General features: G+C 42.2%; 2 pseudogenes; both read right to left on the bottom strand.

Annotated features, from left to right (window-relative positions):
• Positions 1–1,650: 1,650 nt before the first annotated feature.
• On the bottom strand, positions 1,651–2,641 carry LOC148123278 (UDP-glucuronosyltransferase 1A7 pseudogene; annotated as a pseudogene).
• A 4,359-nt stretch (positions 2,642–7,000) lies between these two features.
• On the bottom strand, positions 7,001–7,907 carry LOC148123277 (UDP-glucuronosyltransferase 1A8 pseudogene; annotated as a pseudogene).
• Positions 7,908–23,949: the final 16,042 nt, after the last annotated feature.

The following is a 23,949-nucleotide window of genomic DNA, read 5'->3' as shown; positions in this document are numbered from 1 at the left end:
ATATTGTCAGCCTTAGAAGAATTAAAAATGCTCACATATGAGATGTTGTAAACTTTCTGATATTTTAGTGTTGGAAACAGCTATATATGATAAAAATTAGGTAGTTTTTTTTGTCAAGAAAAAGTTAACATTTAAAGTGAAAGGAAAAGCTAACCAACCCAAAATATAAACCATGTCAATTATAAGATGAACAACCATAGATTCTGAGTGATGGCTCGGCGGTTAAGATAACTGGCTGCTTTTCCAGAGGACTCAAGTTCAATTCACAGCACCCACATGGCTGCTCAAAGCCATAAAAAACTCCAGTTTCAGGTATCCAATGGTCTCTTCTGGTTCCTATGGGTACTGCATGAACGGGAAGCCCAAAAATAAAGGCAAAACAGTTTACACGTAGAAATAAGCCAAAAATGGAAGATAAACAGCTAAGTAGAAAAGTGCAGCAAATATTTGAATGACAAAGTGTTAATATTTCTGAACTCTAGAGGCGGGTAGCAATTAGAATAAAGGGTATGAGGATGGCAATGTGTAATTTACCATAGAGAAAACGCAAATGGTCCAACTGACGACCGGAACAGACAGTGAACATTGAAACAGCTACACGGAATTTTCCATCACCAAAATTAAGAAAACTTTAACATTTGGACAAGATCTGGAGTAGAAGAGGGCATGGAAAAATAAAAACTATCACATACAGCTGATCAAATGATGAAGTTGCTCGGAGTTTTGAAAGAAATTATCTAAATGCACTGAAATGTAGCGTGTGCACAGCTAGCCCCAGCCACTCTGCTCATGGGTGTCTGTGCTGCTGAGATAATAGCAAGGTTAGGAAATGTTCTGTGCTTAAGAAAGGACTAAGGAACCACCAGGCCGTGGTGGCACAAGCCTTTAGACCCAGCATTCGGGAGGCAGAGGCTGGCAGATTTCTGATTTCAAGGGAAGCCTGGCTTGCAGAGTGAGTTCCAGGGCTATACAGAGAAACCCTGAATGTATGTTAAACAGAAAGAAAGGAAGGACTTAAGATGATTGGCCCCATCTGGAATTAAATATCCATCAGTATTTGTGTGTTAGAAGGACATTTAAAACAGCTCATGCGTCATCTGAGGGTAGGGAAGAAGTTGGAGAGGAAAAATTGTGGGTGGATTTGGTCCAAACACATTTTACTCATGTCTGAGAGTCTCAAATAAAAACTGCAGAAAGAAGTTCAGAGAGAATAGGATACATCTAGTGTCGTGATGTAATTACTGTCTGAAGGTGAAAAGGGACAGCGCAGAGCCTGTGTGCTGGCTGGCAATCGGTCTTATTTTAAGAAAATCGTTCTGAGTGTTTATAACAACACATGCTATTTATTCAGTAACACCACGAAACTGAGTTCACAAATCTTCTGGCAGCATTTTAAAAAATGAGGTACAGGATGAGAACGAACAAAACGAAGCTTCATTTCTTACTGTGCTTCTCACTCGATTTCCAAAAACAATAATAAAGGCAGCCTGGTGATTCTGAGAAAGTCCGTGGGCCACACGCCTATCAGCAAGCAAGGATTACAAGCCGCACTACTGCACAATTCATGTGACCGTTCAAAGACAACCTGAAATGACAACTCTAGAACTGAAAGAAAAATGAAAATGACAGGTGTGATTGACAGCCCACAACTCAGTAAGGGATAACTTTATCATCCAAAGCAGGTCTCTCTTCCTGTGCTGAAGGAGAGGAGACACAACATACCTTAGAGAGCGGCTTTCCCTGGTGGCAGTTGATCCCGCCAACGAAGACCATATTGGGCATCACAGGTCTGGGGACCTCCAACACAAAGTCAGTGCGTAACAGCCAAATGGACACTTGACTGAAGAGGTCAGTCACAGTCACTGGAGTCTGGAGAACTTCAGAGGCAATTTCTGTGGCAGTTTTGAAAAAACTGGGGCAAAATACACGCTCCCCCAAGTAGGCGAGGTGGTTCTTCACTCTCTCCATGAAAGTCATGGTGTCTGTGAGTTTCAAGAGACCTCTGGGAACGTAAGAAGGAGGGCTGGGGCTCTGGGCGCCCTCTTCAAGATAGTGACAAAATATTCCCCTGCCGAAAACCACGGACGGGACCGACAAGTACTTGGCAACAGTCAAGCCGCACATATCGAAAGGATCCAGAAACACAGCATCAAAAGAACTCTGCTTCAAGTACTCCACTAACTTCTTGTCGTTAAAAAAATCCCTACAGTGTGAAAACAGTAATTCAAAGAAGCCTTTGCATGGACCCGATAGCAGAAGAGTAATTCCCTCTAGCTGATCTTTCATTTGAGCATCAAAAAAACCCTTGAACTCCCGGTTTAAATCCTCCCGAGTGTGAGAAATTGAGTACGTCTTCACTGTAAAATTCACAGATTTTCCTAGTTGCCAACTCACCTCTGGCACGACTACCACCACCTCATGTCCATTGTGGATGAGCTTCTCCACAACTGACTGCATGGTGAACCAGTGGCTCCCATCCATGGGCACCACCAGCAGCTTGCCTGCCTGGGCAAAGCCAGAGGCCAGCAGCAGACACACACACAGAGGGAGGGAGGTTGGGAAACCTGCAGGAGCCATGGGAGAAGCTCAGCCTGAGGCAATCCAGCTGATGAGAATCCTAGCCCTTCTGACAAAGGAGGAAGTATGACTCAGTTAAATCTGCTCCCCCAGTTGGGCGTGTACTTGCACCATTAAAATACAACAATCCCTGACAATGATTTACCTGGACAACAGTAATAAATGGTCAACTATTATGAGGCACACTTGTTTGTTTTCCAGATAAGTTCATATTCTTGGGCAGAGTCAGGTAATGTGAGTTTAGAAATAGTTACAAAGAAATATACCTGATCCTAAGACATCCAAAAGTTTTCATCAAAGGAAGAAAGTTTCAAAGAATCTGATATTTCTAGAATAGGTCTTAAAGCAAAACCAGACTGTGTTTCCAAGGGATTTGCTGCCTATTGCTGGGCCAAAGCCTAGCGGGAGAGTTCTTAGCCTGGTTCTGTTCACAGACACTGGTTAGAAACAACTCTGCTAGATGAGCAATGCTGCTGTCTTGGCGCATGTGCAGTAGAATTCTTGTTCCACTTCCCAGCACTGTGTTCTCTGAATTGCTGACAAAAGGGTGACCAGTATCTGCACGGACCACTCCAGGGACTAAAAGGAAGGTGACCGCCATTCCTGTTACAATGTCCCCCTTAATCCATATGACGCTGTACCCACCCCATAATATTCTATGGAGAGGCTGAGAGCTAGGTTGAGCTTCCAGTCAGTTACCCTGGACTGTCTCCACAGATCCATGCATTTGTCTCCTGTGTCACTGCTGCATTTGATGGCTTGTTTCCCCCTTGTGGTTACAGAAAATTCTGCTGTCACCCACACCTCATGTGGGTTTTTCTTGTAGTAATTGGTTTCAAGTCCTTTCCCTGGGATTAACAGAGCTCGCTATAAGGAAACTGTGCTGTTCACTGTTGAGAAGCATCAGGCAGCTCTACATGGGGCTGTTGTTATGATCTGCTGGCCTGATCTGTCACCTGGGTATCCTGTCCCTTTAAGAGACAAGCCCTGCCCACATTCACCCTTCCCTGTCTGCTGAGACAAGTGTTTCTCCCACCTCTTCCACACTGTGTTTCTCTTTTTGTCTCCCTCTTGAATAGCTAACTTCTGCTTGCTCTCTCTATCCCGGTCCCTTCTATCTCTCTGTCTCTCCCTCTTTTCTTCTCTCTTCTTTTTCCCCCTTTCTTTTTCCCATCATAACCCATTAAATAAACTCTATACCCAAACTCTCTCTGTGTGATGTATCTGTCTGTTTCTCAACCATGACGGTCTCCCACCTGCCAAGATGACACACCAAGGCCTCAGTTGACTCACCAAGTTCAGGTGACCCATTGCTGCCCCTCATGGAACAGGCTTACCCCTCGTGGGACCAGCTTTTCCTCCCATCCCTGTATCTTTAAAAAAGAATAAGATTGGTGTCTGACTTAGCCAGGCTCTTTCCATGGTCCCTCCCGCCCATGGTCAGGCTGGCTGAGGACATGTGGGGATCCTGGACTCTGACCTCTTTCCAATGCTGCAAATGGTAAGGTTCCCCATTAGCTGCTCTCCAGTTTCTACCAACAAACAGGACTGCTGGTGTCCTGCCTCCAGCATATCCAGCCCATTTGCTTTTACTTTCACTGGGCAGCCCCTGCCCTACACACCTGTAAATGCTTTTTGTCTTGCTCCTATTCCTTGTATTCTATCTCTGTCACTGTTGCCGCTGGTCCCTCAAATCGCCAAATTTAGTTGAATCAGTGAGGCAGGTTTTTCCACTTCTTGTCCTTGCTCCCTGCCAAGGCTGGTGGCACTGCAGCACAGCATTTTGGCTTAAGGTGCTGAGTGATTTTCTTCTCTACATCATGTATGAAATAATGTGTGAATGGTATGGCCACATGGATGTAATTCAAATGAATGTTCTACATGTTCTGTCTCTATGTCTCCCTTTTTTATTATATTTAAAACTCCTATGGTTCTAAAAACGTGGTTTTTCCATACAACATGTGACTGCCGCCATTTTGACTAAGGTCAGTTGACCTCACCAGCATTTTGACTAAAGTTCAGGTGATCTTACCACCATCTTAACTAAGGTCAGATGACCTCACTGCCATCGTAACTTAGGGCAGGTCAATTGACCAAGTCCCACCATCCTTGCTGAGGTATTTCTTGCCTAGTCTTGAGGTTTACTTATGTTTTTGTCTCTAAATTCCTCTAACTCTTCTCCCTCCTGTCTCTCTGCCTTTCTTCTGGAGAAGCAACTTCTGCCTCTCTCTCTTCTCCCCCCCTTTTCTTCTCTTTCCCCTCCTCCCGTTGCTGTCGTTCACTGTTCTGTCTTGTGAGCTGGACTCCAGTTCCCTGCTTGGCAGCATAAAGGACATTCTGTTCTACCGGAGTCCGCCTCCCCCTGTGCTGCCTCCCACTGCAGCAGCGGAATCTGTCTCTTCCATTCACGGAGCCCTATTTGTACCAATACTGTGCTGTTAGCAAAATTCCTAAATCTGGGCCTTCTAGAAGCCCACTTCCCGCCTTTCCGCCTTTCTGTCAGTCTGCTGGGAAAACTGGTAAGACCGTCCAATTTTTGGCCTAGTGCCTCTCACACAACTGCCCTTTCTTGTGTTCTCCTCAGCACTGCACTGAGTGGCACATTCGTTTTTGGGGTCCGGGGTCCCTCAGATATTGCTCCCTTTTTGAGCTACTGCCTCTCACATGACTGCCCTTTCTCAAGTTCTTCCTTAGCACGGCACTCACTGAGCCAACTGAGCTTGGGTCCCTCGATTATTTTTTTGCCTTATTGCTCCGCATAGCTAAAAAGATGCTTTGGGTCATGGACTTTCATCACAGTAGCCTAAACCCTAGAACAGTCTATAACATAAGCCTTGATTGTGCTGCTGCTGTAAGCTGTTTAAAATAGGATTCAGGGGCTGAAGAGAGATGGCTCAGGTGTTAAGAGCACTAACTGCTCTTCCAGAGGACCCAGATCAATTCCCAGCACCCACATGGCAGCTCACATCTGTCTGTAACTCTCAACACCCATGGCAAAACATCACTGCAGATTAAATAAACATTTTAAAAAATAAAATAAAATGGGATTCAAATGAATTGTGTACAAATGCTGTGTTTCTTTCTCTGTATGTGTTTTATAATGCAGTCCCGTGTGTTTTATTTCTTAATTGGTTTACTCAGAGTTTTAAAAAATGTTGCTTATTTTTAAAACAATATTTTAAAAAAAATGAACTTTATTATTTAAATGTACTTCCAAATAAATAAAAACCTCTTGTACTCCAGGCAGGAACCTAGGGGCAGGAACTGAACCAGAAGCCCTGTATGAATGCTGTTTACTGACTTGCTCCTTGTGACTTGCTCAGCCTACTAGAACAGCTACACAGAACTTTTCATCACCAAAATTAAGAAGACTTTAACATCTGGACAATGTCCAGAGTAGAAGAAGGCATGGAAAAATGAGAACTCTCACATACAGCTGATCAAATGATGAAGTTTGCTCAGAGTTTTGAAAGCAATTATCTAAATGCACTGAAATGTAGCGTGTTCACAGCTAGACCCAGCCACTGCTCGTGGGTGTCTGTGCTGCTGAGATAATAACAGGGTAAGGAAATGTTCTGTGCTTAAGAAAGGACTAAGGAACCACCAGGCTGTGGTGGCACAAGCCTTTAGTCCCAGCCCTTGGGAGACAGAGGCTGGCAGATTTCTGAGTTCAAGGGCAGCCTGGCTTACAGAGTGAGTTCCAGGGCTACACAGAGAAACCCTGTATGTATGTTAAACAGAAAGAAAGGAAGGACTAAGGATGATTGGCCCCATCTGGAATTAAATATCCATCAGTATTTGTGTGTTAGAAGGACATTTAAAACAACTCACACGTCATCTGAGGGTAGGGAAGAAGTTGGAGAGGAAAGATTGTGGGTGGATTTGGTCCAAACACATTTTACACATGTCTGAGAGTCTCAAATAAAAAGTGCAGGACGAACTTCAGAGAGAATAGGATACATCTAGTGTCGTGATGCTAATTACTGTCTGAAGGTGAAAAGGGACAGTGCAGAGCCTGTGTGCTGGCTGGCACTGGGTCTTCTTTTAAGAAAGTCATTCTGAATGTTTATAACTACACATGCTATTTCTGCAGTAACTCCGAAAAACTGAGGACACGAATTTCCTGGCAGCATTTTCAAGAACGTAGTGGAGGATGAGAATGAATGAAATGTAGCTTCATTTCTTACTGTGCTTCTCACTCGATTTCCAAAAACAATAATAAAGGCAGCCTGGTGATACTGAGAATGTTCGTGGGCCACACACGTATCAGCAAGCAAGGATTACAAGCCGCACTACTGCACAGTTCTGTGTGACCGCTGAAAGATTGTGTTGAACAAACTGAGAAGACAAGTGTAGAACTCTAGAGACAATTGTAGAACTGAAAGAAAACTGAAAATAACAGGTCTGTGAGACAGCCCACAGCTCAGTAAGGGATGACTTTACTGTCCAAAGCAGGTCTCTCTTCATGTGCTGAAGGAGAGGAGAGACAACATACTTTAGAGAGTGGCTTTCCCTGGTGGCAGTTGATCCCGCCAATGAAGAAAATATTGGGCATAATAGGTCTAGGGAAATCCAACACAAAATCTCTGTGGAACAACCAAATGGACACTTGGTTGAAGAGGTCATTCATGGCCACTGGGGTCTGGAGGACTTCAGAAGCAATATCTGTAGCAGTTTTGAAAAAACTGGGACAAAATACACGCTCCCCTACGTAGTAGAGTTGGTTCCGCACTCATTCCATGAAAGTCATGGTGCCTGTGTGTTTCAAGTGACCTCTGGGAACATAAGAAGGAGGACTGGGACACTGGTCACCCTCTTAAAGATAGTGGCAAAATATAACTTTTGCAAAGATCACAGACGGGAGCGACAAGTACTTGGCAACAGTCAAGCCGCACATATCGAAAGGATCCAGAAACAGCTTCAAAAGAACTCTGCATCAAGTACTGCACTAACTTCTTGTCATTAAACAAACTCCTACAATGTGAAAACAGTAATTCAAAGAAACCTGTGCCTGGATTCTTTAGCAGAGAAAACGTTTCTATTTCTTGAGTTTTCCATTGATTTTGAGCAAAAAACTCAAAGTAGTAAGAAATGGAGTTTGTTTTCACTGTAAAATCCAGGGATTTTCCCAGTTGCCAACTCACCTCTGGCACAACTACCACCACCTCATGTCCATTGTGGATGAGCTTCTCCACAACTGACTGCATGGTGAACCAGTGGCTCCCATCCATAGGCACCACCAGCAGCTTGCCTGCCTGGGCAAAGCCAGAGGCCAGCACCAGACACACACACAGAGGGAGGGAGGCTGGGAAACCTGCAGGAGCCATGGGAGAAGCACCATTCAAGGCAATCCAGGAGCTGCGATCGGAGCTCTTCTCATTTAGGGAGAATGGAGGTTGTGGGAGCTAGAAAGCCACCCTTCTGAGGAGGGCACGTACGAAAGTCTGCTCCCTGGCAGTGACCGGATTTTAAGAACAATAACAATTGAGCCATTATTGAGATGTTTACTTGTTTGTTTTCTAGATAAGAAGGATTTGGGCAGAATCACACACTGTGAGTTTAGAAATAGTTATAAAAAAATGTACCTGACCCTCAGAAGACCAAAGGTTTTTCAAAAAGAAGCAAGTTTCAAAGACTCTTACATTTCTAGACCTGGTCTCAAAGCAAAATCTGGACACTTTCTTTAGGGTACCAAACTGTGTTCCAAAGAGATTTGCTGCCACTGGTTCTAAAGCCAAGGTTCTTAGCCTGGTCCCGCTCACAGACAGTGGTCAGAGACAGCTCTGCCAGGTGAGCAATGCTGCTGTCTGGGTGCACAGGTAGTAAGATTCTTGGTCCACCTTTGAACTCCCTGAGGGCTGTGAATTGCTAAAATAAGACAGGCATCTACCTTATGGACCACTCCAGGGATTTGATGGCATGTAACTGCCATCTCTGTCACATTTCCCTTTCATGTGTTCAATGTGGTGGACGGTCACATCTTCTAAAGGGAGGTTGAGACCTCTGCTGTGGGCTTCCCCAAAGAATCTGTGTATTTTTGTCTTGTGTTCACTTAAGCACTCCTTGTAGTCAGGGCATACAATTTCCTTGTGTATTTATTCTATTCACACAGCACCCCCACTGTGGTTTGTTCAGAGAAGAACAAAAAGTATTGCAGGTTTTATTTTTTTAAAGACTCAACTGCATTATGCCAGTTTTCTATATACTTCCTTGGATGACCCAACGGCATACGGTGGCATATGTCATGTAAAACGCCAAGGCACATTTAGCGAGGACTTTTCCAGCCAACCTGAGGCATGATCCTTTTTAGTGCCACAACATGGTACCCCTTTACCTTAAATGTCATTGTAATAGATATTTACTGAGTCACCTGTTGTCCTTGGTGACTGGGGAACACTCAGGTGAACATCTTTGAAGATTAAAAATAGCTAGGGTGCCACACCTGTAGTCATTGTACTGGGTGGGGGCAGAGGCAGGAGGATCTCCGTGATTTCAAGTCTAGCCCGGTGGACATAGTGAGTCCCAGGACAGCTGAAGCTACATAATAGACCCTCTATCGAAACAAAGCGAAATGGCTAGGGTAATATCTGTATGGTTATTGCTATGGGAAGACTTGGGTTCTGCCCCCCCTTTAGAAAAATAAACCTTAACAATTGAAGACAAGCCCAAGAAGTATGAGTGGTTCACAGAACTTAATGAAATTCAAACAAGAAAGAAAAGGATAATTGTCTTACTCAGGTCATGTCACTCAATCCCTGCTCCCAAGTCAGGGAAATGCTGATAAAGAGATCATTTACCCTGAGCGAGGACCTGCTGGCAGAGAAGTGAGCTGGCACTCGTAATACAAAGTCCTTAGTGTTCCCAGAGTTCCTAGGAGGACTGCCTCAGCGACATCACTGGGGACTGGGGGGTCACTAGGAGAAAAGACATGGTCATGCCACATGGAATGAAATAGAATGAAAGAAAGGAAGTCAAAGTCTTAGTGACCTGTACACAGGTTACCATGGCACCTTCTCCCTGCCAGCTATTGAACTTGTCCAGAGATAACAGCTAAATCCCAGCCCATCTACAAAAGCAGCCTAGTCACCTTCCTAGGCATAGGAAAACATTCGAGTCAGCGTCACTTACTATACTTCTGCGTTTCTACCCCTTCTCAGAGTGTAGTCTATCCCCTGCATAGACAAGGGGATGGCTCACTGCCTTGTTTAGAAGAGTGGGGGGGGGTGGCTGTGATGGTTCTTCCTGATGTCAACTTGATCAGATCTCAAACCATGCAAGAACAAAGCTGCTGGCAATACTAGTAAGAGTTTTTCTTCATCGGGTTATTTGGAATTAGAAGATGCACCTTGAAGGTTGTGGCACCTTCTAGAGGAAGTCAATCAGGAGCTCTCTTCAGTCAAAAAGACCTATCAGTTGGCCCTGCACAGGCAGAGAGACACACATCTCTGCATACTTCATGGGAGCATAGTAGTTAGACCCCAGGAGCTCAAAGCACTCAACTCAGGCAAAAGTCTATGTCACATTTCCCACTTGAGGAAGACAGCTTTTTTCAATTATATATTTATAAGAAGGTAGTCTCTGACCCCACATTTATTGAATAGCAACTCTGCTGAACATCTTGAACTGAGCCTTCAGCCCTGCTTAAGATCTTAAACAATGAACTCAACTGGTCAGAGAATAGATCTTTAGAACAGATTATACAGAGCTGTCACAATGCCCAGGCAGCAGTTCTGAATGGTAGCGACCCCTCCCAGCCAGCATCTCATCCAGTAGCAAAGCCTGCCAGCAGCTCCACCCAACATCAGCGTGGAGGCCACATGCATCTTAGTCAACTAGAAAGCTCATAAAAGTCCTTCTTACTCTGGGAATACAGTGGTCCTTCCAGAGTTACAGGCTAGAATGCATAGCAAAGACCTGTTGCTACCAAGGGACACGTGTTAAGACAAGTTCACATCAGAAGGTTGTTTTTTTTTTCAGGACAAGGACATTACCATTATAAAGAACCAAGGACCTGTGACATGTTGAGAGAAATTCAGAAAACTGCAATGGGGGCACCAGAGAACTAAAGATCCATAAAATGACTGATAAAAAATTCAGAATAAAAGTCATAAAAATGTTCAACAAACTATCAGAATATAAGAAACAAAATTTAATGACAGTAGGCAAGAACCAGAAGGTGACAAACAGATAATAGAAAGTGTAGACAGGGGTCCTTTGTTTGTTTCCTGGCTACCCAGACCCAAAATAATCCCACAGAAACTATATTAATTGCAATACTGTTTGGTCAGTAGCTTAAGCATACTTCTAGCTAGTTCTTACATCTTAAAATAATCCATTTCTATTAATTTGTATTTTACCATGAGGATCATGGTTTACTGGTACAGGTGCGTGGGCATCTTTCTCCTCAGGTGGCTACATGGCGTCTCCTTGACTCACCTACTCTCTCCTCCTCTATCTGCTAGGAATTTCCACTTTGCTCTGTTCAGCACTGCAATAGGCCCAATGTAGCTTTTTATATTATTATTAACCAATGGTATTCACAGCATACAGAGGGAACTCCCACATCACCTCCCCTTTTCTGTCTAAATAAAAAGATTTTAACTTTAACATAATAAAATTACATATAACAAAACAGGTCTCAAGAAAGAATTACAGTTACAATATTTTATCCATTTTATCTTTTATCATAACTAAGGAAAACTATATCTATTCTTTAATTCCAACAAAGACTCCAGAAGGATATAATATTTCCTAAGTAAATAGGAAGTGCATTGTAAGCAACTTTCAAAACTCTAGAATTGACAGAGACATCTCGCTGCCTGGAAAGTCACCCAAAGTCTTGAAGAGTCCTAAAATGGTAACCAGCTTGGTTGCAGTGGCTCTGGATGCTGGTTCCACCTCTCTCCACTTTTAAAATGGTGGAAGCACCACCAGTGCCAGCTCTGGGGCCACCAGGCAGGAGCCTCGCTCAGCACTCCAACCCCGAGAATGAGCGTGCAGCACATCAACCCTTTTAATCTGAGTAACAGCCAAATTGGCTTTGGGCGCCAATCTGTAGGAGGAGGACCCGCTTTCAAGGTCTGTATTTATACTGAAAAGCAAGATTAAAGGAGCTTTTGCCCTTCTGCTCCATGGGAGGTTTCTGTCCTCCCTGAGCTCGCCTTAGGACACCTGCGATACCCTTTGACAGATGTACCACCCCAGTCAAACTCCCCACCTGGCACTGTCCCTGGAGCAGGTCGTGCCTGCCTACACATGGATGGGGGTGCTTGGCACCAGAAGCGAGAGCCCCGCCTCACCAGGTCAGTGAAAAAAATGATGAGATTGTGGGTTTGTGACAGGGTTTCTTTGTAGCTTTGGAGCCTGTCCTGGAACTAACTCTCATAGACTAGGCCGGCCTTGAACTCACAGAGAACTGCCTGCCTCTGCTTCCCAAGTGCTGGGATTAAAGAAATGCACCACCAGTGCCTGGCTAGCTTAGTCAGTAGAGCATGAGACTCTTAATCTCAGGGTTGTGGGTTCGAGTCCCACATTGGGCGCTAATCTGTAGCAACAGGCCGCTTGTTTGTCCCAGCCACCTGGCTAGCTTAGCCTCAAAATAACCACATAGAAATTGTATTTATTAAAACACTGCTTGGCCCATTAGCTCTAACTTCTTTTTGGCTAGCTAACTCTTATATTAATTTAACCCATTTTTAGTAATCTGTATATCACCACATGGCTGTGGCTCACAGAATAAAAATCCCAGCATCTCTCTCATGTGGCTCCATGTCTTCTTAACTCTGCCTCCTTTCTCCCAGCATGCCATTTAGTTTTCCCCGCCTACCTAAGGTCTGCCCTATCAACAGGCCAAGGCAGTTTCTTTATTCATTAATCAATAAAAGCAACACATGGACAAAACGACCCCCCACACCATTTGGGCACCCATCTTCAGTCACAGGCCTATAGTATCTGACCGACTTTTATATGAAGCAGGAAATTTGAAAGACAGTTCCATCTATGTTGACAGTTTATCAGTCACTTTCTTTTGTGTCCTACAGAGTGTTTGGCAGACTCTTTGATGAAGCAGGAACTTTGAAGGAGTATCTCACCTTTAGGCAAGTTTAGCAGTCATTATTTTGTGGCTCCAGCATGTTCAGCTTATATAGCATAACACCAAGCAGTTCAGGCAAGAGCAGTTTCTTGCCCAAATGGATAGTAAACTCATAAGAAGCCTCTTTGATGCCCATCTTTCTTTTGAAGTAATTAGTGCTGCCAGGAGCAGATGAGTCTCATAGTCATGAAAAGTCCTAAGTTTTTAAAATGTTTAAATGCCATATTTTGTAAGTCTTTGAAAGGTTTGAAGAACACCTTTCCATCTAAAATATGTCTCTAGAATCCAGAAAACCCAACTAACATGACTACAAGCCTGACTATTATATATGACTATCTATTAATCTGTATTTCTTAATTGTACATCACATTTTAAAATGAGCTGCACAAAAACAATACCTTAAACAAGAGCAGAAATACATATAATAAAATTGACCTTAAATTTGTATCAATAGATCAAGATCCATACCAATGCAAAGTGTTCATCTCTATATCATATAACCCTTTAAATGTAAACAAATATTTATAAACAATATTTGGGAATTTGAGTGTAGTTTTTTAAACTTTTTTTTGCTTTTTGTTGGGCAAAATATTTTTGAGTGTTTATGGAGACCTTTTACGTGGTCTCTTGGTCCATCAAAACACATTAGTCTGGAAGGAATCTACAGGTTCTCATTCTCTGTGGAAACAAAAGCAGAACTCTTTTTTTTTAAAGCAACATATCCTTAGACCCAAATTTTGAAGTTAAGATACCTTTAAAGTATATATGTTGGTTTAGCTTAGCAGGCTCCAGAATCAAAGATCTTTTTTTATTTAGCTCACTTACAGTAAAATTTTTTAAAAAATATATACATAATCCAGACTTTTGCGTGTTCTTTATCTTTACATGGCTTATGTTTTTTATACTTTTAATCTATGACAACCTGTATTCTGTCTCTTTTAAGGCTTTGTTTTATTTTTTAAATGTTTACTTTTTTAATAACTCTCTGTATTCTCTCTCTCTCCTTTGTTAAGCCTACATACATTTTTGAACACACTGCATCTTGTTTTGGGTTCTTTTATATCTGAACTTGTCCTATTGTGTATTTGTAATCCTTTTTCATCCAGGAATGCTTTTTAAAATGCTAAGTGGCACGGGTAGGACTAAGGCTGTGCACGCCTTTTTGTTCTGCCCAGTCCAACATGGCAGAAGTATGTGCACCGCCATCTCTGTGAGTCATCCTCACAGCCCCATTTTTAGGTACACTACTGGTCTATGTGGTCATTAAGCAAGTTGTATCACTTTGCTCACAAACCACATTTATATGCTCTGTAGCCAGACCTCCTGAAAAAGTCAGAGCCATTTGTGTTGGTGAACCAGTCAGCCAGCTCCTAAATAAGCTGTGCAGCCTTCCTTGTCACTACAGAGTCAGGAAGACCTCTCTTAAAGGAGCCGTGGTGCTTCTGCTCACCTCCAGCAAACAAAGCCCATCCATTTAAAAAAAATGCAGCTACCAAGAAACTGTGCTAAATTCTGTTTTTGTGTGTGTGTTAAGAATTTCTTTTTAAAGCTCTCTCAGGTTTTATGTAGATGTAGTCAGCCCCACGTTGGGTACCAATTTGTAGACAGAGGCTCTTTGTTCATTTCCCGGCCACCCAGACCCAAAATAATCACACAGAAACTATATTAATTGCAATAATGTTTGGCCTATAACTTAAGCATAGTTCTAACTAGCTCTTAAATTTTTTTTAAAAAAATTTCTATTAATTTGTATTTTACCACAAGGCTTGTGGTTTACCAGTACTGGTGCATAGGCATCTTTCTCCTCCAGCAGCTACATAGCCTCTCCCTGACTCCGCCTACCCTCTCTTTCTCTATCCGTTTGAAATTCCCACCTTGCCATATTCTGCACTGCAATAAACCGAAAACAGCTTTTCTATTAACCAATGGTATTCACAGCATATAGAGCGGAATCTCACATCAAGGAAGCCAGGTGGAGAATGCAACAGCCAAACTGACAAACACAGAGAGATTTGACCAAGCAGAGGATCAACAAGCCAAAGGACAGAGTAGCTGAATCTGTCTAGATACAGAGTGGGAGAGATGAGGTAACTCAAATAGGAATGCCAGGACTCTCCCAAGGGACCAAACTGCCATATGTCAGGGTTTGAAGAAAGAAAAAAAAAAAAGATACGTGGAAATTGCCAGTAAATGTGCACCTGAATCAAACACACCAAGACACCCTCTGAGCCATCAAAAACTGAAGACAGTGAACAATCCTGAGAACAAGAAGAGGTAGTGTGGTGGTTTGGATAAGAATAGCATCCACAGGTTCATATATTTGATTGCTTAGTCAACAGGGGATGGCACCATTCGAGAAGGATGAGGGAGTATGGCCTTGTTGAAAGATGTCACTGGGGGTGGTCTTTGAGGTTTTCAAAAGTCCATGCTGGGCCTGGTCTCTGTCTGTCTGTCTGTCTGTCTGTCTGTCTGTCATCTGTCTATCTATCTCTCTGCCTGTGGTACAGGATGTAGCTCTCAACTACTTCCTCAGCACCATGTCACCCATACCTGCTCCCATGCTCCCCACCATGATAATCATGAACTAAACCTCTGGAAGTGTAAACAAGCCCACAGTTAAAGGCTTCCTTTAATTAAAGTTGTCTTGGTCATGGTGCCCCTATTGCTCTTCACAGCAATAGAGCAGTGACTAAGACTGAGAAAACAAGTCACATACAGAAGAGTATGAACACTACTCACTGTTAGCAGAGTTCCCAGGACATTCCCCACAGCCCAGAAGAAAATGAAACAATATATTCAAGGTATTTGGGAGTGTGTGGGGGCAATTAGCCAAGAATATCTTATCTAGCAAATTATTTTTTGAAAACAAGTGAGAGAGCCAAGGTGTGGCAGCACATGCTTGTAACTCCAGTGCTCGTTTTTAGCTCAACCTAGCCTACACAGTGATCTGGCCTGAAAAACAATGAATGAGGAAGACTAAAACTTACATAAACAAATGCTTAGGGAATTCACCACTAGATCTGGTGAATAGGAGCTAATGTCCTTTAACCTGGGAAGGCCACCAGCTGATTACAAACCCTAATGGTAAAGGCAAAACCATTCACAACACTCTAGGCCTGTCAAGATGGAGTGGGCAGTAGATTTACTCCTCCTACCAGGAATAAACTATGAAGCTGTGAATGACAAGCACCTACAATAAGCTTTAATTTAAACATGCCACAAAATACTCAAACTCAGATCTAAAACATAAAATGTGATGAGGGTAAAACTAGTCTGAGTTGAGAGTATTAAATATTCTTTGGAAGCCCTGTTATCAATTTCACTACTGCATAAAACTGTCAAAGCAAAACAGAGGCAGCAAGAAATTAGGAACAACGAAGGTATTATCTCTAGAATTAGAAAGCAACTAACAGATGGTAGTAATTCTGTACCTACCTAGAATTACTTTGGGTACCACTGTGAGCAGTGCCATTCCATACTGGTGGTCCTGGGTGCTATGAGAAAGCAGGCTGAGCAAACCATAAGGAACAAGGCACTAAGCAATACCCCTCCATGGCCTCTGCATCAGCTCCTGACTCCAGATTCCTGCCTTGAGTTTCCTGCCCTGACTTCCTCGATGATGGAAGCTGAAATAAACTCTTTCCTCCGCAAGTTGCTTTTGGTGGTAGTGTATCACAGCAATAGAAATCTTAACTAAGATAAGATAGCATTTATATCACAAAATATGAACATTTTCTCCCTAAGATTTTAAAAAGAATAAGGATGCTCACTCTTCCAATTTCTGGCCAATGTAATATTAGAAACTATTGTCAAAGTTGTTAGGTAAGAGAAATAAGTATAGAAAAGAAGTCATGAGATTGTCAGCATATGGAAATCCCCACACATCCCACCACACAAAAAAAGAAAAAACATAGTAGAACCAAAGAATGAAGACAGTGGCAATGAAGGCACTAAATCAACCACTAAATACCAGTAGTGTTCTTTACACTACCTACAAACTGCATGGAAAAATAATTCAAAGGAAGTTCCATTTAGAGTAATTACCCCCTCCCCAAAGAAGACACTTAGGAACACATTTAACCAAAGAGATGAAAGGTCTACACATTGAAAAATTTAAAAACACTGAAAAAAAATCTTAAAGAGGATACAAAAATGGAAACAAACAACAACAACAAAATAGCCTGTGCTCCTGATTAGATGACTTGATATCGTTACAGTGTCCATAGTACTGAAGTAACATCCATATTCAATGTGTTGTCTATAATGAACCAATGGCTTTCTTCACAGATATAGAACAATCCATATATTTGTTTTAATCGCAAAAGAGCCCATTGGTCCTATGTATTTATGGGCAACACAAACAAGAACAAAGATGGAAGCATCATACTAGTCAACTATACTAAAATGACTTGCAATTTTGGGCAATTTGTTCAATTTCATCATATGCAAAATGATTTTGCTGTCCTGTATATAAGTGCTTAGGATGATACTGAGCACATGGTTCTCACCCAACACATGTTATATTTTGTTATATCTAATTTGCAAGTTCTCCACAAGAGAACAATTCACCTGTCTGAATACAACTGTTCGTGGGAAGCTCCCAACATGAGAAGTGTGACATAAGTTCAGGTCATTTTGAAGAGGCCTGGATGTGGGATTATTCCTATTAACACTATGGAGGTGGAAAATCGCTGTGTTAGGCAATACATTGTCTACCTGTGGCTAGTGGAGCTTCATTACTGTATGGCAGACAGTTTTCTGGATATTAGCAGTTTGTTCTGGAAACTTTTTGTCGATAAGCAAGTTTCAGATATGGGTGATGTAGAGAATCAGTATGGGGGGAGGCTCTAGAAGCCATGCTCTCAAATTCTGTATTTAACTATCTTCAAACATACCTCAAATCACCCTACTGACTCTATCAGACCTAACTTAACCACCCTGCACACTGTGGAGACCCCACTGCTCCTAACTAACACTGAGAGCCTATAGAAATAGGACTGAATTAAGAGTAAGTAATTAAATAATTCAGACATCTGTCAACGTTTTCATGCTTTTTGTCCTGCAAGTCCCTTTGGATTCATCACAGGAATATCAAGCCTGGTGACCCCAGAATCTAACTTAGAGCAAGTGCCTTCCTCTCTACAGAGCCTTCTGAGGACAAATTCTTAAGCATAATCTCCTCTGCCAACCCATTTGCATTCGTCCAGAAAGTATCTTCAAAGTTCCAGGCAGATTCTGGAGATATGGCAGTATGAAGCCAACAGTGATTCCTGCACTAGGGAGTTAAAACATGGGGAGTATAGACACTGTGGCAAGATCAGTGAATGAATTTATTCTCTATGATTGTGATAGGAACATTAAAACATGCGTCCAGGTACCATGAGATCTCTAACTTAAATAAGTGGCATTCTCAGGGGATTATGGAAAGCTTCCCAAAGTTATATCATTACAATCAGACTCAAAATGATAAGTGGGTTTTTGAAAAATATTTGTGAAAGAAGATTTCAGAGAGAAAACAGGAGTCAGAAAAATTCCAAGGAAAAGTGGAATGTGATGGCTGGGGAGACTGAGAAATGTGGAAAAAAATTTTTATACATTGTGAAGATTTGTCACTCTGATTGGTTTAATAAAAAGCTGAACAGCCATTATGAGGCAGGGTTTTCAAGGCAAAGAGAGTGCTGGGAAGAAGAAGGGAGTTGTCAGCCAGGTGCAGAGGAAACATACCATGTAGAAGATGAGAGAACAAGGCATGAGCCATGTGACAGCACATAAATTAATAGGAATGGGTTAATTTAAGTTATAAGAGCTAGTTATGGCAGGCAGGGGCACCTCTGACCAGCGAGGGGCTCTGTTCCTGTGGAGGGGTAAGTGTATTGTTCCTGACCGCCACACAAGGCCGGTTAGGGAACACACAATACTCCCGCCACCCTTATCTCCCTGACTACTCCAAAGGGGCAGCTTCCCCAGCTAATCCCTCTCTCCTGCTACGCCATCCCAGCTTTCTGCCTGGAACCCATACCCTCCCCTCTCCTTTTTTCGGGGCTTAAATTCCTCCATCTCAGCCGGGGTGGGCACCGCGGGCCAGGTTAGGCGGTGAGTGCAAAGGGACTGGAGTCCCTTTGTTCCAAAAGCCGGCCTGCAGCAAGCCAAGACTGCAGGCAGGGGCACCTCTGACCAGCGAGGGGCTCTGTTCCTGTGGAGGGGTAAGTGTATTGTTCCTGACCGCCACACAAGGCCGGTTAGGGAACACACAATACTCCCGCCACCCTTTTCTCCCTGACTACTCCAAAGGGGCAGCTTCCCCAGCTAATCCCTCTCTCCTGCAACGCCATCCCAGCCTTCTGCCTGGAACCCATACCCTCCCCTCTCCTTTTTTCGGGGCTTAAATTCCTCCATCTCAGCCGGGGTGGGCACCGCGGGCCAGGTTAGGCGGTGAGTGCAAAGGGACTGGAGTCCCTTTGTTCCAAAAGCCGGCCTGCAGCAAGCCAAGACTGCAGGCAGGGGCACCTCTGACCAGCGAGGGGCTCTGTTCCTGTGGAGGGGTAAGTGTATTGTTCCTGACCGCCACACAAGGCCGGTTAGGGAACACACAATACTCCCGCCACCCTTATCTCCCTGACTACTCCAAAGGGGCAGCTTCCCCAGCTAATCCCTCTCTCCTGCAACGCCATCCCAGCTTTCTGCCTGGAACCCATACCCTCCCCTCTCCTTTTTTCGGGGCTTAAATTCCTCCATCTCAGCCGGGGTGGGCACCGCGGGACGTACAGGCGGTGAGTGCAAAGGGACGGAAATCCCTTTGTTCTAAAGCCTGCCTGCAGCAACCTAAGGCTGCAGGCAAAGTGATTCCTGGATAGCAAGGGGCATTAATCCAGTAGCAAAAGACCCAGCGGAGGGAAGAGCCATTGGAGAGCATCTGAAGGAAGAGATGGGCAGGCGCCAAGGCAAGAATTCCTCCAACAATCTGAAAAACAACACGAAAACACCAGATCCCAGCGATCTTATGACAGAAGGACTTGAACACCCTATACCGGAAGAAGTGGAAAACAGTGTCATTATAAAAGCAATAGAGTCTCTTAAACAGGGTATGAATAACTCACTTAAAGAAATAGAAGAGAAATATAACAAAAAGATGGAAGAAATGAGTAAAGAAATGGAAGACAAATATAACAAAAAGTTTGAAGAAATAAGTAAATTCGTAAATGATACCCTGGGAAACCAAGAAAAAACAATCAAACAGGTAATGGAATCAGTTCAAGAATTGAAAACTGAAATGGAGGCAGTGAAGAAAACACAAACCGAGGACCGGCTGGATATGGAAAATCTAGGTAAACAAACAGAGACTTCAGGAACAAGCATAACCAATAGAATACAAGAGATAGAAGAACGAATCTCAGATTATGAAGACACCATAGAGAAAATAAATGCCCTGACCAAAGAAAACAGCAAATCCAACAAATTCTCATCACAAAACATTCAGGAAATATGGGACATAATAAAAAAACCAAATCTAAGAATAATAGGAGTAGAAGAAGGAGAAGAATTGCAGACCAAAGGTCCAGAAAATATATTCAACAAAATTATAGAAGAAAACTTTCCCATCCTAAAGAGTGATATTCCTATGAAGGTGCAAGAAGCATACAGAACACCGAATAGACTGGATCAGAAAAAAACATCCCCTCGCCATATAATAATCAAAACACAAAGCATTCAGATTAAAGAAAGGATATTAAGAGCTGCAAAGGAAAAAGGTCAAGTAACCTATAAAGGTAAACCTATCAGACTTACACCAGACTTCTCTATAGAAACCATGAAAGCCAGAAGGTCCTGGATAGAGGTACTGCAGAAACTAAGGGACCATGGATGCAAGCCCAGATTAATATACCCAGCCAAGCTTTCATTCACTATCAACGGAGAAAACAAAATATTCCAGGATAAAAACAAATTTAAACAATACGTAACTACTAATCCAGCCTTACAGAGAATATTAGAAGGAAAATTACATCCCAAGGAATCCAACATTGCCAACACTGACTACAATAACTCAGACATCTAGCGACCCTTCACTAGCACAACCCAAAGAAGGAAAACACATACACTCTACTACCTAAAAAAAAAAAAAAAATGACTCGAGTCAACAACCACTGGTCATTAATATCTCTTAATATCAATGGACTCAATTCACCTATAAAGAGGCACAGACTTAGAGATTGGATACGAAAACAGGATCCAACATTCTGCTGTTTACAAGAAACACACCTCAACCACAAAGACAGACACCTACTCAGAGTAAAGGGTTGGGAAAAGGTTTTCCAAGCAAATGGACCTAAGAAACAAGTGGGTGTGGCCATTCTAATATCTAACAAAATCGACTTCAAACTAAAATCAATCAGAAGAGATGGAGATGGACATTTCATACTCATAACAGGAACAACTCATCAGGAAGAAGTCTCAATCCTGAATATCTATGCCCCTAATATAAAGGCACCCACTTATGTAAAACAAACTCTTCTAGAACTCAAGGCAGTCATCAAACCACACACGCTAATAGTAGGAGACTTCAACACTCCTCTCTCACCAATGGACAGGTCAATCAGACAGAAACCAAACAGAGAATTAAGAGATTTATTGGAGGTATTGAATCAAATGAACTTAACAGACATCTATAGAACACTCCACCCAAATAGGAAAGAATATACCTTCTTCTCTGCAGTTCATGGAACCTTCTCGAAGATTGACCACATACTCGGTAACAAAGCAAACTTCCACAGATACAAAAAAATATTAGTAACCACATGTGTCTTGTCAGATCACCATGGATTAAAATTAGAATTCAACAACAATGCTAACCCCAGGAAGTCAACAAACTCATGGAAGTTGAACAGTCAACTACTAAATCACCCCTGGGTCAAGGACGAAATTAAGAAAGAAATTAAAGACTTCCTTGAATTTAATGAAAACAAAGACACAACATACTCAAACCTATGGGACACTATGAAAGCAGTGCTAAGAGGAAAGTTCATAGCAATAGGTGCCCAAATAAAGAAAACGGAGAAAGCACACATTGGAGACCTAACAGCACACTTGAAAGCTCTAGAAAAAAAAGAAGCTGATTCACCCAGGAGGAGTAGAAGACTGGAAATAATCAAACTGAGGGCTGAAATCAACAAAATAGAAACAGAGAAAACAATCCAAAGAATCAATGAATCAAAAAGCTGGTTCTTGGAGAAAATCAACAAGATTGACAAACCCCTATCCAAACTAATCAAACGGCAGAGAGAGAACGTGCAAATTAATAGGATCAGAAATGAAAAGGGGGACATAACCACAGACACAGAGGAAATTCAGAGAATCATTAGATCTTACTACGAAAGTTTATATGCCACAAAGTTGGAAAATATAAAAGAAATGGACATTTTTTTAGATAAGTACCATATACCAAAGTTGAACCAAGAACAGGTGAACAATCTAAATAGACCTGTTAGTCGCGAAGAATTAGAAGCTGTTATCAAAAATCTCCCTACCAAAAAAAGCCCAGGACCAGATGGTTTCAATGCAGAATTCTACCAGAACTTCCAGGAAGAGCTAATACCTATACTCCTTGACGTATTCCACAATATAGAAACAGAAGAGTCATTGCCTAACTCCTTTTATGAAGCTACAGTTACTCTAATACCAAAATCACACAAAGACACAACCAAGAAAGAGAATTACAGGCCAATCTCACTCATGAACATTGACGCGAAAATTCTCAATAAAATACTGGCAAACCGTATTCAAGAGCACATTAGAAAAATTATCCATTATGATCAAGTCGGCTTCATTCCAGAGATGCAGGGCTGGTTCAACATTCGCAAATCTATCAATGTAATCCATCATATAAATAAACTGAAAGAAAAAAACCATATGATCATCTCACTAGATGCTGAAAAAGCATTCGACAAAATTCAACACCCATTTATGATAAAGGTGTTGGAGAGACTCGGGATACAAGGTTCATACCTAAATATAATAAAAGCAATATACAGCAAGCCGACAGCTAACATCAAACTGAATGGAGAGAAACTCAAAGCCTTTCCACTAAAATCAGGAACGCGACAAGGCTGTCCACTCTCTCCATACCTCTTCAATATAGTGCTTGAAGTTCTAGCAATAGCAATAAGACAACATAAGGAGATCAAGGGGATTCGTATTGGAAAGGATGAAGTCAAACTTTCGTTATTTGCTGACGATATGATAGTTTACATAAGTGACCCCAAAAACTCTACCAAAGAACTCCTACAGCTGATAAACACCTTTAGTAACGTGGCAGGATACAAGATCAACTCCAAAAAATCAGTGGCCTTCCTATACACAAAGGATAAAGAAGCAGAGAGGGAAATCAGAGAAACATCACCTTTCATGATAGCCACAAATAGCATAAAATATCTTGGGGTTACTCTAACCAAGGAAGTGAAAGACCTATTTGACAAAAACTTTAAGTCTTTGAAGAAAGAAATTGAGGAGGATACCAGAAAATGGAAAGACCTCCCCTGCTCTTGGATTGGGAGAATCAACATAGTAAAAATGGCAATTCTACCAAAAGCAATCTATAGATTCAATGCAATCCCCATCAAAATCCCATCAAACTTCTTCACAGACCTTGAGAGAACAATAATCAAGTTTATATGGCAAAACAAAAAACCCAGGATAGCCAAAACAATCTTATACAATAAAGGAACTTCAGGAGGCATTACCATCCCTGACTTCAAACTCTATTATAGAGCTACAGTATTGAAAACAGCTTGGTATTGGCATAAGAACAGAGAAATCGACCTTTGGAATCGAATAGAAGACCCGGATATTAACCCACAAACCTATGAGCACCTAATTTTTGACAAGGGAGCTAAAGGTATACAATGGAAGAAGGAAAGCATCTTTAACAAATGGTGCTGGCATAACTGGATGTCAACCTGTAAAAAAATGAAAATAGATCCATATCTATCACCATGCACAAAAATCAAGTCCAAATGGATTAAAGACATCAACATTAATCCGTCCACTTTGAACCTGATAGAAGAGAAAGTGGGAAGTAGTCTACAAGATATAGGCACAGGAGCCCTCTTCCTAAGTAGGACCCCAGCAGCACAGTCAATAAGAGAAACAATGAATAAATGGGATCTCCTGAAACTGAGAAGCTTCTGTAAAGCAAAGGACACTGTCAGTAAGACAAAAAGGCTGCCTTCGGACTGGGAGAAGATCTTCACCAACCCCTCATCAGACAAAGGTCTGATCTCCAGAAT

This window comes from Myodes glareolus, chromosome 1 (genome assembly GCF_982192425.1).
Source record: "Myodes glareolus chromosome 1, mMyoGla1.1, whole genome shotgun sequence".
Taxonomy (NCBI): domain Eukaryota; kingdom Metazoa; phylum Chordata; class Mammalia; order Rodentia; family Cricetidae; genus Myodes; species Myodes glareolus.
This window is presented reverse-complemented; position numbering and strand designations above follow the sequence as displayed.